Raw genomic sequence first — 17925 nt, forward strand, 5'->3', positions numbered from 1 at the left:
CCTTTCATCTTTCCATTAGCCCAAGGTAAGAAAGATTCTGCAAAGGGAAGAGATTCCTCAGTTTAATTGCTGCAGGCTAAATTTTCTGATTACTTGAGCTGGTTTTAGTCCCTTGCTATCCTTTTCCTTGCTCCCTGCAGAGAATAGAGCTTTTGGAAAGCAGAATTTTTTAAAAAAACATAGTCGTTTAATTAATGTTATGATTAATCAGTGTTTCTAAAGTGCTTTGAAGAGGAAAAGTGCTATGTGAGAGTTGAGTGGGATTTTAGTTTTATCTGTATTATTTTCTGAGATAGGATAATATTTTGTTAATAGTCTGATTCAAGGGACTTTAAATTAGGCCATAATGAAGAAATAAGAATGTAATCTATTTTTTGAAAAATAAGTTTAGGCTTCAAGATCTATGCCCTGATCCAACATGCAATGAAATTAATGAGCCTGTCTACTAGTGTCAAAAGGTATTAAATTGGATGCATAAAGAAGTAGCTTTTTTTTTCTCCTTTGGTTTTCACTTTGTGTCCAAAACAGAATGAGATCCTGAGGAGACCGATGTAGCGAGTGAATTCCAACTAGACATTACCCTGCTTTAACTGTCCATGAAGTAATTACTATTTATTTGCTATTATTTTTCTTCTTCATTTGTGCTATGCTATTGCTGCAAATGAAGCAATAATAAACAAATTTGTCCCTATTGTATGGTCTGAAAGACTGATTATTTTTGCATGCTTTTACAAAAAGTTACGAGAACATCATGGTGAAACATACAAAAATTTTTATGTTTGGAGATGTACATGAAAATATTAAGAGAAATAAAACAAAAATGGATCCTCATGGTATATTCTGCTATTAAAGATTAAATACAATGCCTTGATGTAAATGTGTTAATAAATATAAATCTTGGTAAAGTGACAGTGTCTTTTGAAAAAAACTCTTCCAACAAATATCAAAACTACTCCAAGTCATACTGTGATGTTCATATATTCCTTAATTACTGCAATGGTGAAACATTTCTTAAGTCATTACCATGAAAACTCTACATGGAGCAGTTAAGATAATTAATTTGTACATGATGGCAAAACAACAATACTGAGGATACGTATCAGTATTTCAATTGCTTTATGGTGCACCATACAATTAAATCATTTATATCTGGTAACAAAATCCTGGTTAGTATCTAAGGCTCATTGAAACCATACAATACCTTTACAGATGTCAATGGGAGAAGGACAGAAGGGAAAAGAAAAAGAACAGGTAAAAGAACAGCAACAGAAAAAGTGCTGTTTAAAAATATTTTTAAAAACTTCAAAGACAATTTATCCTAGAAAGGGTAAAAGCGTAATACAGTATTTGCTTTTTTTCCTGCAATTTAGAATTGTTAGTGAAGACCTCATAAAGACACAGTATCTATCTGCTGAATTGCTAATGCATCCGTGTAACTAAGACCATACAAAGGTCTGCCATAGTAATGAAGCCATAGGTACATGTACTAGAAATGGGGTCTCTCACAATGGTCATGCAGAAAGTGCACACGTAGTCAGTTTTACTAGATATTTTTTACAAGCCAATCCATTTTGCAAATACTAATGTGACTCAGTTTAATTCCTGTTCATGACAGAGTGCTTTGTGTTCTTAGCAACACAGTCATTGGAAAAGAGCAAATTATATTGTAATTTTATATTTTACTTCACCTGAAGCTACCACAATTTAAGGTCTGAATACAGCAGGTATGCCAGCAAGAATATGGTGCAGAGTGAAAATAAGCTTTGTGTTCTCATGGGAAGGGCAGAAATGCATCCGATAACCTTCCTTAATTAATGTATACTGTATGCTTTGACTACAACATGACTAGTTTTTACATTTCTCATAAAAATCTTCCTCAGTTCTTCTTAGCTGTCATTGTTAGCTGTGTTTAAAGAAATTGTGAAAAATGAATCCTGGATCAAGAGTACAGATCTTTAGGGCATAGTTCTGTTTGTGCTTCCTCGGGAGGTGGGAGTCAAAGGATTTACAATGTGACTTGGTTTTGGGTTGTGTTACTGTTGTTCCTTTCAAGGTAACAGCTGCAGGTGGCATCTTCAGGCTAGTAGCTAATCAGGTCTTTTCTCTGGTGGTCCTCAAAGAAACCTTGCCTCCAGACATCCATTTGAGCTTGCTCAGTGCCACTAAATCATTGTTTTTTTAAACTGAGTCACAGCTGCCTACCTACATCTGAGTAACATACAGAGGGAGGCTTCTCAGGACTGCACACTCACTGAATTTCCTTCTCCTACCTCCATGGGCATGTAGTTGCCCACATGGCAAGAGTCAGAAAGTCTACATATTAGATATACTAGCCTTGATTTCCTTCCTAGAGATCAAGTTGGACAGAGATATTTCTAAGGCAACATCCATAACTTCTTAGATCCTTTGAGTTCATCACTCTCAGACCTCTGCAGTGTTGGCTGATCTCTGCTACTACCAAAGAGAGGGTGAGAATTGGGCAAGTCTTCTGAAAGTCTTGAGGAAAAGAATAATCTGCCAGAGCAGCTGGCTCCCTGGTTCCACATGCCCTATTCTAAATGGTCGGAGTGCTCTGAAAGAATAGGGTGGAACCAAGAGTGGAAATTTTACATCTACTCAGCAGTTTTGCTACTTCCTCGTGACAGGGTGGAACATAAACCGCACTCTGCATTGCAGGGTAAAGATGGGAGATCAGGTTTTAAGTGCTAGAAAGGATTTCACTTAACAACAAGAAAACAACAAAGCTGAAAAATAAATGCTCTCAGTCAAACAGAACAGCTGAACGGTCAGATACAATGCTGACCTCCTAACCAGAGGAGATTCACAGAACAATATTCCCAAAGGTAAACTATTTCTTGATAGACTGCTCCACTGAATTTGAAGAATATCATGTTTCTTTTGTGAGAGCAACCATTGTTGTCAGTGTCACCTTGAAAATTTTTGCACACAAATATATGACTTTGCATATACTCATGCTAATAGAAGCATTTTCCTCTAATTAAAATTAGTACTCTGATTATTTGCTAGAATAATCCTGAGTTATGAAATCCAAATAATGTATAAAACATATCACATTAAGAGCATCCTGAGTAGCACACAATCTAAGATTCTGTAACTTTTCTCCTGAGAGTAGTAAGTAATGAGGCAATTTATTTTCCTCATGTTGCACATTAGATCTACCAAACAGCAGGTGAACTCTGAACACCACCACTGCAAATTCTTTTGGTACACAGAGCTGAATTTACTGCCTGATGCTGCAAAATCTGTAAACTTGGACTAGGAGCTTTTTTATCTTAGGGCTGCAGAGAATTTCTCAGAATTTTGAGAAGAAAAGGAAATTCAGAGCCTGTGTCTTCAATAAAATGCAGGACAGCCATAAACTCATAGGGTCATTCACTGATAAATTAAAAGACTAAGTTCTCTATGTTAGAAAGATTAGCTCACCTCTCCTCCTGTTTTCCAAAGGGCTAAGTGTATAAAACTGATGTGGAAACATGCATGAATAAGGTGCCTAGCTTAGGCATGCTTGACCATCAACACTGGTATTTCTGGTAGCAAAAATGAAACAAAAAATGATGCAGATAACTTCCTTATGAATCACTGAACACTTGAGGTTGTCAGGATCCTCTAGAGATCATCTAATCCAACGCTTCTGCTCGAAGTAGGGTCAGCTTGGTATCTTCTTATATTTGGATGGAATTTCCTGTATTACAATTAGTGCCCATGACTCCCTGTCCTGACACTGGGCATCGCTAAGAAGAGTCTGGCTCTGTCCTCTTTACACCCTCCCATCAGGCATTTAGATACATGGAAAAGATCCCCCTGAGCCTCCTCTCCTCTAGGCTGAACAGTCCCTGCTCTCTCAGCCTCTCCTCACAGGAGGTATAACCCAGTCCCATAATCATCCTTGAGGCCCTTCACTGGACTTGCTCCAATATGTCCATGTCTCTCTTGTATGAGGGAGCCCAGAACTGGACCCAGTACTCCAGGAGCAGCCTCACCATTGGTATGTAGAGAGGGATGTTCACCTCCATCGATCTGCTGGCAACACTCACAATGCAGCCCTGTCAGGGCTACTCGCTCATTTTGCTGCTGTGGCATGCTGCTGACTCATGGATTTTTAAAAATTTTCTTGGCAATTGAAATGATGGCGAAGCAGTTAGTGCAGTGAATGTGAGACCACATTTTTTAAGCCCTTACTCTAACTCTGACCACTAACCCTAAGCCCTTGTAACGTGACCCCTAACCATTATCCCACCACCCTTCTCTCATCCTTTAACAGCAAGCCCTAGCACAAAGCCAAAGACAACCCGCCCACCTCTTTATTTTATCCCCACCCTAAACCCTTGCTCTGGTTGGCAGCCTTAAATTACTGTCCCTAACGCCAGCCCTGGCCCTCACTGCCACTCCCAACTCAGCCACCAACCCACACCCTAACTGCTTACCATGAAGCCTTCAGAGAACACCCAGTCCTCACCCAAAGCCCTTCCCTAACTCCCAACCCTAATCCCTCCTCCTGGAAGGCGAGCTCAGCCCCCTCGCCCTCACCCTGTGCAGATGCTCAAAACCTAAGCCCCATCCCACCTTCCTGGCCCTGCGCGTTCTCCCCCTCTCCCAACCCAGCCCTCAGCCTGTGCCCAGGAGGGGCCGAGGCCACTGAGGCAGAGAGGGGGCGCCAGGGCAGCAGGCAGGCATTTGTGAGGTGGCAGCTGATTGGCCAGCGCAGCAGGCAGGCATTTGTGAGGTGGCAGCTGATTGGCCAGGGCAGCAGGCAGGCATTTGTGAGGTGGCAGCTGATTGGCCAGGGCAGCGGGCCAGCACTGCAGGGTGCTGGAGCGCCTTGGCAGGCAGCTGGGGGAGGCACATGGCGGGGGCCTGGGGTGCAGGAGGCCGGCCTGCTTCAGCATGTGAATAGGCAGGAGCTAGAGCCTGGCACATGAGGGCACAAAGGCTTGTGAGAGAACTGGGCCAACCAAGGAAGAGTGATTTTGCAGCTGTAAGGGGGATTCAGATGATGGAGTATCAATTGTGAGACCACATTTGTTAAGGCTTTGCACTAACTGAGCACTAACCCTCAGCCTGGCTCCTCAGTCCTGCCTCCGTCTCCAGCCCCCAGCCCCGACCCCAACCCCACACAAATACCTGACCCCAGTATCACAAACACAAAGTCCGAGCCCATAACAAAACCCAATAATGAATAATCTGGTAAAAGAAAAAAATAAATCGCCACAAGAAGTATCTATGATTGTCAAAAAAGAAACCACCTTTTTTTGGCATGATCTTGCTCTCATAAAGCCAAGCTGAGGCAGTGAGGTAAGGCTTAATTTATCACTGTCTCAAGCAAACGTTAGTCTTCACTTTGTCAAAAAATTACAGATTTTGCTCCCGTTAGCCACAGTGTTTCTGCAGCACAAGCTGGTTCCCAGCTCATTTGACTTAGCAGAAACACCCAATTAAAATTCCTGCCTATGAATCAAATCCAGTGTCAAGCAGCTGGATGGATCTGATGCAATGCAATAGCAAATGCCACTGGTCTTCCCTTTGACTGTTATATTAAACACTCTTTATAAATGGCATCACTAAACTCAATAGATCTTAAAGATCATAGCCCTACCCTTAAAAAAAAACAACAACATTCCACTCAGATAAATGAAACTTTTGTGAAAAAAAATAAGGGAAGGAGACAGAATATTAGTATTGGCGCATCTGCTTTTCAGTGAGATGCAGTTCCTTTCAACACAAGCTTCTTATGCAATATAATCAGCAATAGAGAAATATTTGCAGTCATGTTGTATGACATTTATAGGAGACAAACCATACCAAAAAGGTTCTTCAAAAATCATTAATATAAAGCATGCTCTTATCAATTGATATTCTACTGGATATTTCTTAGCTTCCAGATATATTGACATGCATATTTTTATCTTTGCAAATGTCTGAAATATATCCTCAGCACATATTTATTTCAAATATTAAAAGTAAACATCCTGCAGAATATCTTGGAACCTGGCCCACTTCTGAGTTGTGAAATCCTCTTCTGAAAACAAATTAAAGAAGATAAATCTGTCATTTATGTGCAAGTTCTCTTTGTCCTGGAATTATTTTTCCTTTCACAGACTGAGTTAGATAATGCTCTCCTTATAATTCATAGAAGTATTTGGATTTAGATACACATGAAGAAATGTTTGTATTAATATCAACTAAATTTCATAATTACATGAATATAGACGCAGGATAACTGAGATTGGAAAGGACGTCTGGAGTCTGTCTAGACCAACCTCCCTGCCCAAAGCAAATGGAAAAACATCACAAGAAACTGTTTTAAAACATATATGTATTATATCTGATCAACTAGTAACGGATGGCACATACAGTCCCTTTGCTGCTCTTCTACCAAAAAGGCTACTGTTCATAATGAAATAAATATTTAAATGACATTAATATGTCTTTTCATGTTTGCACATGCATGTTTAGTCTCTTCTTCCAGTACAATTTTTAAACAGAATTTTACCTGCATACAGACCACAACAGACTATCATTTATACCATTAATAACACAATGGACTATCACTCTGTGATACGAATATATTCTGGGATATGAAGGCAGCAAGAGTATCCAAGTGGAAAAATGAGCTAACATAGCAGAAAATATGTATTCATTGATAGAACAGGAATGGAAACTAAGATGGTTTCTATGTATTGGTACATGCATATACTACTATGCAGCTGCACATGCCTTTAAACCCCACATCTTTCTTCAACATGAACCACTAGTCCGTTAGGATTTTACATCATTCCATGCTTTAGCTACCCCAAACCCCTATGCTGCTTTTGTTGTTGTTGTTGTTGTTGCAGCAGTTGAAACTTGATGCTACTTTTCAGACATTTTGTAATTTGGGAGGAAAATGGGCATAAGTGTACGTCCCTGGGAGGAATACAGTGCTAGAGCAGCTGCAGTTTACTCTCACGATGTTAGCCTTTATCCTTGCAGACACGCAGCCTGCAGGGAGGAAGAACAATACAGAAAGAACTCAGAAATGAAAAGCAGGCTATTCAAAATCATGACAGCAGTAGCATGGAGTCACTTACAAGGTTTCAAGAGGAGGTTGGTTTTTTTTTTTGGTAACCTATTGATACTTTGTACCTATTAAAATGTAAATGTGCCAGTAAAATATGGCATATTTGTGCATTTTATGGTTAAAAGAAAACACCCTGTAGCAGAAGGTCTATGGAGGAAAGCTTGTGAATCTCTCTCATCCTGACATCAGTAAAGGCTACAAGACTAGTCTCACATAACACTCATGAGAAAGCTAACAGGAACTGCTGCAAACAGGGTGAAAAATGTTTGGATGGTGCTACTCAGAACAGTTACCAATGGTTCATCATTGAAACAGAAGCATGTATCAAATGAATTCTGTAGAAAATTTTTGATATAAGTTCTGCAGACAATCTTCTATCCTGGTCTATATTCATCCAGTGTCATGGTCAGTGGTATGGATGGTGAAAACTGGAAGGACAGGGGCTGAATTTGAGGACTGATTTAGAATTAAGTTTTCTTGATTTAGGAGGGTTGAATTCATTAAAGGCAAATGGATAATATCCCAGGCAGGAGATGATTATCTGCAGAAACACAGAATGAAGAACAACCTATTGAGCAATAATTCTGCAGACAAGGATCAGGAAGCCCGAGTGGATCACAAGAAGGGATGTGTTACAGGATGGGTTGCTGTGAGGAAGACAGTTATACAGGAGTATATTAACTATTATTCCTGGCAGAACATATAGATAATATGTTCCTCTGTGTAAAGCTTATGGAGGAATACCACAACAAGTCTGACTGCTGAACTTCAGGAAAGATAAGGACCAAACAGAGTAAGTCCAAATGAAACTAAAAAGAATAACTAGGAAGACAGAGTAAACGGACTGCTATCTCAGCTTCAATGACATATTCAACTTCTCCAACTATACCACTTCAATCTGCAAGCAAGGTATACTGCTTTCTTCTTTGTGGTACTGTACTGCAGTAGCATCATTCTTACTGACTGTCTTCATGAATAACTAGATATATGGCAGAGAAGGCATCTATTGGAGGCTGCAGATCATCACAACGAGACAGAAAAAGCAGGGTCTCTGAACATATGAGGTCTTCATATGGTCTACTTAAAGAACTGCAATAAAGAAAATTGGGAGTCAAGCACCCAAAATCAGTAGAACTTAAAGAAATGGTCCAGCTGGTATTTTTTATGGTTTGGGATTCTATACTTGCAAGATTCTCTATTGGACTTTGAAATTGAGTGGTTCAATTTATTAGTAAGGTCCATCTTAGTTTCACATAATTTATTCAGCCAGCTAACAATATTTGTATGTGGTCAATTAGGACTAAGACTTGGGTTGCTCCAACGATATAGTTTGGATCCTCAGGAAGAGACTTGTCCTGTCAGGTTTTGGGATCACTATATGGCAGGCGCAGCTCTAGGGGCTTCAGGAATTTTAGTCCATGAGGCCCACACATCACCAAGGGGCTAAGAAGCCTTTCACCTTTTTCTTTGTCCAAAGACAGAAGTATACTGTTGTCTCTGCAGACTCTGAAATAGATTTGCTCTGTCCTTCTGGAATGTCCCCTTGTGGTATAAAAATATTAACTACAGTTTCTATGGAGTTCAATACACCACCTTTGCTGTTAATTACACTTCTTGTTGTGGCTGCAACAGTGTGTCCATCATCTTCCTTCTCATCCTTGAGTGCTGAAGGTCTTACAGGAATAGCATTAGGCACATTATTAACATTATTTGGTTGATATTTGGCTCATTGAACCTGTGCTCTGAAGGCATCCATTCCACTGTTGAACTCAGGTGACTGCCATGAGCTGTGTGCTTTCAAAATTGGTTGGCAAGAATTGGGTGATTTTGATGGCCATTCCAATATCTGTTGAACTTGATTTTTCAGGACTTGTTTGGGTTTAGGACTTTCAAACTTACAGTTAAAGGGCTTGCAGCACTCGTGTAAGGTTTTACTGTAAAACAGCTGTTAAGACAGAGTGACTGTTGTCTGAATCTGTTCCTTTAATGGAGCCTTTGTCAGGGAAGCTTTTCTGAGGATAAAAAGTGGACTGCATAGTGTCCTCTTGAGATGATCTGTAAATTGCTGGCTTATTGTGAGGTGGAGGGTCAGACACTGAGTTAACTTAAGAAAGTGCAGGCTTGTGATGGGCTGGGATAGACAGGACAGGACTATTTACTGAGGTTGTGTATACTGTATTGAAGGAGTAGGAGGAGTTGTAACTTGAGGGATTAGCTCATAGCACTTTTCACCAACAGGCCTATCCATTGATTCAGCATCAGTTGTTTTCCCCTTAGATTAATTGGTAAAATTCAGATAATTCTGCAAATGTCTTGGTTTCATGGGCTCAGAATGATGGCTAGCAGGAACTTGCGTAGAGAGCTTATTTTCAGATCTCCTGCAATCGAAGTATGACAGCTGCTTTTGATAGTACTCTTCATCTTCTTCAGGATCATGATCATTTGAGACCTTCACTTGAGGTCTCTGTGGTTCAGGGGCCCTGCAAATACACTTCTTAGATGAAGTACCCTTTAAGCTTGTGAATGAGTGTAACACACTGGTTGGAAGATAAGGTAACATGATCTTGCAAAAGCAATAAACCACTTAACTTCCTGGTATTTGGAAAAAAGGAAAAAAAAAAGACATTCAAGAAAGAAGTGAGATGAGAGAAATGGCAGCTTCAGCAACCTGAGTCACCAGATCCAGGTCTCTAAATCTGTCTTCCTCACATTTAAAACTGCACAATTCCCCAAGTCCATATGACTACCATCTTTCTTTTCTTACTCTCCCTGTTGTCTGTTCCTTTTCTTTCAGAATCTGGAGAAGCAGAAAGCAGAGACACCTGAGCTCCTTCTACTCCTCTTCATAATCCAGGAAATATTCTTCCTCTTTGTTATCAGCCTTCAGGTGATTTAGCAATCCTGGCTTCTGGGTCAGCTGCTGCCATTGCCAGATGGAGCCACAGGGCTCCTCCTAATTGCAGTGTCTTATTGCCAGGATAATACGTACTGATCTCTTAAGTTTTAAGTAGATTTTAAAATAAAAAGGGTAAAAAAAAGACAGCATTTGATATCTATAAGAATGTGAAATAGTTATAACAAAGCTAATCTTTGACTCTTAATCAATTTTTGTCTTGTTTGAAGCTTAAAGGTGCAGGTTTTTTGTTTTTTTTTTTTTCTTTTTCTCTTTTTAATAACTTTGCCTCAGCTTTGAAGTTTTTGTAAGCTGAGGACAGCTTATCAGAAACATCCCAGTAAATGAAAGATGCTTAAATAGGGCTACAAGTGAAGGAGATGAATTTCAGTCTCCCAAGGAAGAGGCTGAGCTCTTCAGTATAAGGCATATACATATTCAGTCCCAAGGCAGAAGAATGGATTTAACTACAGTGGATAATTCATAAAAATCCATCCTCAGAGCCCCTTTTCAAAGGCTTTGCTTGTAATGTACTTGGTATCTTGGATTGTTCGTGGCTGACAACAGAGGAGAAGACGTTCTTTTCTTTGTGGCTTGATTTAGACATTGCAGTATAATACTGTACAACAGAGGATAACACCTTTAAATGCTGAAGATTTAATACCTATATAGGGAAATCATACACACTGGTATCATCATATTCCAAAGAAGCCTGCTTTTGTCTGGCTGAAGAATGCAGCTTACCTGTTTTGTTTTTCTAATTTTCTAGTAAAGATGTGAAGGAATTAAAACACTTTTTTGGGGTATTTTGTTTTTTTTTGGGGGGGGGGAAGAAATGGGAAGAGAGGGTTTGTAGTTAAGTAATAATTTACAGTGGTGCAATAATACTATGGTAGGACTCACAGTGGCTGAATTCCAACAAAATAAAACAACTTTCAGGGTGCAGGCAGACACCCAGTATGCAAATGTGGAAATTTACCAGATAATGACATTTTGAGCTCACAAGCACTACTGGGCCAAGTCAGAGATTGCCACCCCTCCATTCAGCGCATTGTGTGGCTTGAGTTCATTCTGTTTAACAGAAGTTCATCTGTAAAAGGAAAAGAGTAATAATTTGCTCACCCAGCTCATTTTGACCGGTAAGTCAGGCAGTGGTGACTCACATAAGTGGTTTGACTGTAGAAGTGATGTGTTAATGAGAGGCTGGAGGGAGCCTGGCAGCAGGAATATCTTCTGCCATGGACTGCCTCAGGGTGAGTTACCATGTGAGGGAACTGTAATTTCCTAAAGATGCTAACTCTATCCACTGAGAAGCTACAATTTTAGAGTGAAAATAGAAATTCCACTATTAAAAAAGGAACTGTTTTATATAATATGTTTAAAAAAGAATTTATTTCTGTTAAATAGATGTAGTGGGGGAAGTGCAACATTTTCAAAGGACCAAAGTGACTTCATTGGCATCCAACTCTATTTTTCAGAATAAACTATTCATCCATATAAAACAGTCTACTTAAAGACTATGTAATGACCAAAAATAGAAATTCAGTTCTTAAATCACCATCAAGCACCTAAAGATTCTACCCAGATGTTATTAGCATGGTAAAAAACAGCTGTACTTTCACTTTCCCTGCTCTCAAACTTAACTAATCGATTTAAAGTAGACTTCACCTGTGTTTGACATTGTTATGATGATTAGCAACTATGCAGCCTATGCACTCCACCTTAATACTGCTTTGTTACTCTGAGTTGAACCTTGCTTCTCAGGTATTGGATGGAAAAATTCCTTTTAGCTTTCATGAGAATAAGCTGATTAATTAAGCAAGATATTATTCTAGTTTTCACAACTGTATGCCATAACATGCATTTTTAAAATGAATGCAGTACCTTTCTATATGCATGTGTACTCCCCAACACAGCTTCACTTCCTCTGTGGTGCAGATAAAAGGTCGGATTAAATCCTACATACATACATACATACATACACACATATCTATTTCTTGTGCATTTTTTGATATATATATGTAAAGATTAAGTTAAAGAGACTCAATGTCAATTTGATATGGGGATAATTTTGCAGATGATATACAGAGGTGAAGAAAGTTAGAAAAAAGGAGAGAACGGAAATGCATGTGGACACCAGATGTTTGTGATTACATTTCTTACAGTGACAAATTTTTTCCATGTATCTGCAATACTTTAAAATTCATGTTACTGCTTTATAATTGAATTATATATCAGATCAGGTCAGAATCAATTAGTCTACATGTGATTACTAAGATTAGTTTAATAACAGGCATCACAACTGAACACTAGGGAAACTACATGTATACGTTTCCACTGATTTTAAAGTAACTGATTCTAAAGAAAAAGTTAAAGATATTCCACAGTATTTCCCTTTTAAAAACTGCAAGTACAGTGCTTTAGTAAAAATGCAACATTTTGAGCTATTACTTTAATTCCCTCTCTGGTAAATAAAGCAAACTTCTACGTCTAAGTGAATTTAGTGGCAATTATCCTCTTACGGTCGTGATTGCACAATAAGATGATTTGACCCTGGTTCTTATATATTGTCACACTGAAACTGTGCTTTAAAATTTAGTGAAACCTGTCCTGAAGTAACTTAAGTATATGCAATGATGTCACTGAGATTAAACACATTTAAAAAATGTTTATCCACTTCTAATTACTGAGTTTACTCTGCATGGCTTGAAACAACAAACATGTCAGCTTACCCACTTCTTACTCACCATAAACTTACTGAGATCTTGGCTAGATAAGTGGATGATATGGTGGGTGGAAAACTGGCTGTACTGCTGGGCTCAAAAGGTGGTGATCGCTGGTACAAAATCCAACTGGCAAATGGTTACCAGTGGTGTCCCACAGGTGTTTAACATCTTTATTAACAATCTCAATAATAGGATAGAAAGCATTCTCACAAAGACTGTGGACAATATGATGTTGAAAAGAGAAGTCAGTACACTGGAGGGTAGGACTGCTATTCAGATGGACAGCTGCACAGGAACTTCAAGTTCAACAAAGGCAAATGTAAAGTGCCGCAATTAAGATGAAATAACCCCCTGCCCCAGCACAAGGCTGGAGGACAACCAGTTGGAAAGCAGGTGTTCAAAACCACTCCAAAACCTGGCAGTGCTGATAGACAAGTCAGTCATGAATCCACAATGTGTCCTTGCAGCAACGGCAGCCAACCACATCCTGGGCTGTACTGGGGTAAGGGTCCAGCCAATGAATCACAGAAATGATTCTTCCTCTAGACTCAAATGATTCTGCCTCCAGACTGCATCTGGAGTATCACGCCCAGCTTTGCTCTCCCTAAGGTCAAAGACATAGCAAGTCTTTGTGCAAGAAGTACAAGAAAGACACTGCAATACTGGAACAATCCCAGTGGACGGGGGCTTGGAACACATGGCCATATATGAATTGCATTTTCTGGGCCTTAAGAGAAGGTTAAGGAGAGATCTTACTGTTGTCTACAACTACTTAATGGGATGGTGTAGAGAAGATGGAGTCAGACTCATCTTAAAGAGCTCCACAGCCTAAGAAAAAGAAGAGACACAAGTTGGGACATAGGAAATTCCAACTGATAAAAGGAAGAGAATTTTTACTATGAGGGTAGACAAACAGTACAACAGGTTGCCCAGGGAGGTTAAGGAACCACCATCCCTTCATCAACTGCACAAGGTCCTGAGCAACCTGCTCTTACTGGACCTCCCTTGAGCAGGATGTTTGACTAGCTGACCTCTAGAGATCCCTTCCAAGCCCAACGGATTCAGTAAGACCAAATTCTGTCTTTTGTTGAACTGGCAGACTGAAGCCTTCCCTACAAACTTCAAAAGTGAGTTTAATTTTCAAATGCATTTTAAGTTACCCAGCTAACTTCATTTTCTAGCCTTACATGGACTAAAAGTAGGCAAACTGGCACAAGATCATCTAGTACCCCCATTAATTTCTTAGTATATGTATCCCAGACTGTCAGCAATTACTTAACAGCTAAGACTACCCACAACGACAAGTAACTTTTGAATTTTATTGGTGATTCCTTCCCTGTGCATTCATTGGGGTTTATAAAGCACTAGCACCAAGGTAGATTTTATTTCCATTTCTTTCTGTAGGGTAGGGCTCCACAATATACTGAAAATTCTCAAATGATCGCTTTGGGGGTGGTTTTCTGATTAAGTTTGTTCAAAATCTTCATTCTGGAGTACAGGAGGGATAGTATCTAAAATACCAATTATCTAGTTCCTTTGAGAAAAAGAAATACCTTCAATTGTAAGTTTTAATAAAATGCTGTATTCTTTAGTCTTAACCTGATCTTTCAATCTGCACTAGGCATATTACATTTTTACACAAAAAACATGGGTTTAAGCAGTAATGCATATAAATACTTTCTTAGATCAATTCCCGAAGTCTGATCTATCATTATAATGTATTATACATTATGCATCTATAAAATTGCTAACTCTAGGGGGTAGTCATTATATCTTTTTCATGTTAGCACAATCTCTTGTATAATGCAGCCACAAGAGGAAGCAAAAGGAAAATGAAAAACATAATAATACTAAAGATTGTATCAGTAATACCAGATTTCAAATCATTTCATAGAGATGCCATGGAGAGATCAATGGGGCTTTGATCTGATTCCAAGGGTTCTCTAGGCTTTCCTTGGGAGGAAAACTAAATTTCTTTATTTTTGTTTAATTGAGCCCATTGAGATACTAAGTACCAGAATCACATTCTTACTGTATGGAATTATGATAATAAGGCCCCTCAGCAAATTGATTATTTCTTCACTTATTTCAGATGATAAGAATTTGTTACCCTTTTAATATTTTGTAACTGCATATTACAAAACTGCTGCTATTCAATCCCAGCAGTTATAAGCATGAAACAGCCGATATGGATTTTTTTTTTAAAATTGCTTGTTAAGTAGGGGTGCAAAAGAAGAACCATAGAAATGAGCAGAAAGCTAACACATAGTGACAGTGCTTCCAGTCAGTCCCAGATAGTGCCTTTTTGGAGACAATATATGCTTGTAAAGTTACAATATTCATGAGGAAACACAAGAATTCATTTGTAAAGGGTGCAGCAGAAGGGTATTTGAAGTTTTAATAACGTTGTCTGAAACAAGAGCCTTTAACAATAAAACCCGTAATAAATGATGGAAACAACTAGTGTATGTAAAAACTTAGTTTTTACAAGCAAGCAAATGCTACATCAAAGTACTTCATGAAGAACAACTATTCTGTAAGAAAACGCATCTGAAGATGCCAATGCAGAAACCAACAAGTATGAGACTGAGTTCCCTTTTTATAACTGTCAAAGACTAAATTAACACTAGTATCACCCGTATTTTGGCATAGAATGCATTTAACTAAATAAAGAAATGAAATCACCATCTGTGTATACTGGGGCAACTGCTAAAAATGAGAGATGTTGTATAAGCACCTGATGGTCAGGAATGGAAAGAAAAACTAAATTCAACTTAACTGCAATGAGCTAGAATGTCAGTTGTAAGAATCCAGACATTCGTACCATTTCCTACTCCTGCATTCTTTGTACACTGAATCTGTATCTTTTACCTTTGTCATATTTTTATCCTGGAAAATGAGACATTTTATGGTGCAAGTATTTATCTAATGGATGATGACAAACATCAGTATTACCTATCTACAGGTATTTTACTTCTGTGTTAGCCTACATCTTGTCAGTACAGTCCTCCCATGCAGGGGCACAGAAATCTTTTATGTTCCTGCAATCTGAGTTTCCTACCAGTGTCACCTTTGTGAAGAGTGTTTGGGTTTTGTCCTTAACATTCTTCCTTTTTAAGCAACAACCACTCTGAAACATGCAGAAGACATGTTTAGGGACGCTGAAATAGAAATCTGTCTCAAAAGCCACATGTGGGGAGAGGGACATTGTGTATCACCACTTCACCTGTGAATATCTAACTTGGGAACTAGGATTGCACAAGATTTTGCAAAAACTGCTACACTAATTTAGAGAGTGCAAGGATGTAGATGCACAGAGAAAATTACTATTAATGACTGGAAGCAATCCATAAATAGCTTAGATGTAATTGACACCCATTCATCCTTTTTTTTTTAATAAAAAAAAAATAATTAAAAAAATTGCCATTTCTTAGCTCCACCTCCAAAATCCTTTGCAACTACAGTGCCCCAGCACCACTCCAGGCTCTTCACATGCGAGAAGAAAAGGATGTTACTTTATCAAATGCTAATTCACCTGCCATGTTCTACTCTCTTTCACTGACATGTGTCAAGTATAGGATAGGAGTTCTAGTTTCTTCAAGGAGAAGTGCTTTCAGTAAAAAATGCCATATATGTAATTTCTGTCATTTGAAAATCACTTAAGTTGATAAGGATTTCAGGAGAAAAGGTAATTTTGCATCTTACATAGAATAAAACTAGCTCACTGTTACATGAATTGAAGCAGATACAGAACAGGCTGGAAACATCTGTTTTGATACACTTATCTGTTAATGTAAGGCTGTCACAAAACTTGGATTTTCAGAACTGCTTTGCAGATTTAGGATAATTCCTCCTGGATTTAAAAGTACTTTTAAAATTACTTTGGCAGTTTGTGACATCTAAATTTCTACCTTTGTATGTTTTATGGAATATATGACTGAATTATATGCACTTTTTAGATCAGAACTCTGAATTTTTCAAAAGAAAAGTAGCATTTCTCAGCATGAACAAACTGAGAAACAGAGATGAAAATTAATAATGAATTGTTTGAAATGTCAATCTTTGGAGTGAGAAAAGTGGATATGGTTACAGTTTAATTGCTTTCTACCTTGTGCAGAACAACAGAACCAAACAAATTGTTTGTCTCAAACAAAATGTAAGGTGCAACTTGGAGCACCTTCTTATGTGCAAAATGCACATCAATGAAGTGAAAACACGCATCTGTTGGCTGCTTGTTGCTTTTTGGTGGTATTGTTTATGGCAGTCACACTGAATCTAGGCTTTCCTGGGCAACCGCCACAAGATTTTGTTACTTTTATGACTTGCACTCAGAATTTAATCTTCAGTAATACTGAATTTGAATACAAACTTATAAAACCTATAATAAAGACTTTAAGGATTACAAACCTTAAAATATTATACGTCATCATTTAAAATTATCATTTTCATCCAGATAAGCTGTAATGGTGCAATACTGAAGATGATTCTCTTGGAACTCTGGCATTTAAATAGAAATACAGGCACTTTGCAGGCACTTCTCCATTGACTATTCTGCTATGAGGAATACCTGCCTGAAGTCTGGGTTATGGTTAGTATTTGTGAGGTATCTTGATCTCATTTTACGGAGATGAAATGCTGTGTGACTCTTTGAATTGGCATTACTATGAAAAATAGATCTGTGAAAGTGGTATACTTCATTGTCCTAGATCTGAGCCTGTACACAGTTATTTCTGTTGGTTTTAGTAACAATGAAAAATTGTAGTGCTTTTTCACTAATTGCCTTTGCAAAGTTTACCAAATTATTAAAGAGGAGCAGGACGGTGCTTATTCTGCATTACCAGAACAACTTCTGATGTGGTATTACTTGCTTATCTTCAGTCACCCAAAAGTTAGCCTTTGAGTCTCTGCTACTTCTCTAGGTTCTCACAGGACCCTTTCCACCACACGATGATATCACCTTTAGGTGATAGAGGTTAAGTGGGTCGAACATATAGAGTTGCCATTTTTTCTCTACTGTCCACAGCCTACCCAACTAGCTGAAACACCATTTTTTTAGATAGTTCACAGTACAGAAAAATCCCTTCAAATCCAGACATACTTAGGCAACAGGGAAGTTCAGATGTAATAGACTTATCTAGTCTTGTAAATGCTTGATCTTGACTTTGATACTAAAAATGAGAATTCAGTTTTACCACCCTGTTTTTCCCCCTAAATCCCTTCACTTGAGA

General features: G+C 38.5%; 1 protein-coding gene across 7 annotated transcripts in view; it reads right to left on the reverse strand.

Moving 5' to 3' along the window:
• Positions 1-17925, reverse strand: part of CTNND2 (catenin delta 2) — a 681093-nt gene that overhangs the window by 49426 nt on the left and 613742 nt on the right. The window lies entirely within an intron of this gene.

The sequence above is a fragment of the Falco biarmicus genome, chromosome 3, assembly GCF_023638135.1.
Source record: "Falco biarmicus isolate bFalBia1 chromosome 3, bFalBia1.pri, whole genome shotgun sequence".
In the NCBI taxonomy this organism is placed as follows: domain Eukaryota; kingdom Metazoa; phylum Chordata; class Aves; order Falconiformes; family Falconidae; genus Falco; species Falco biarmicus.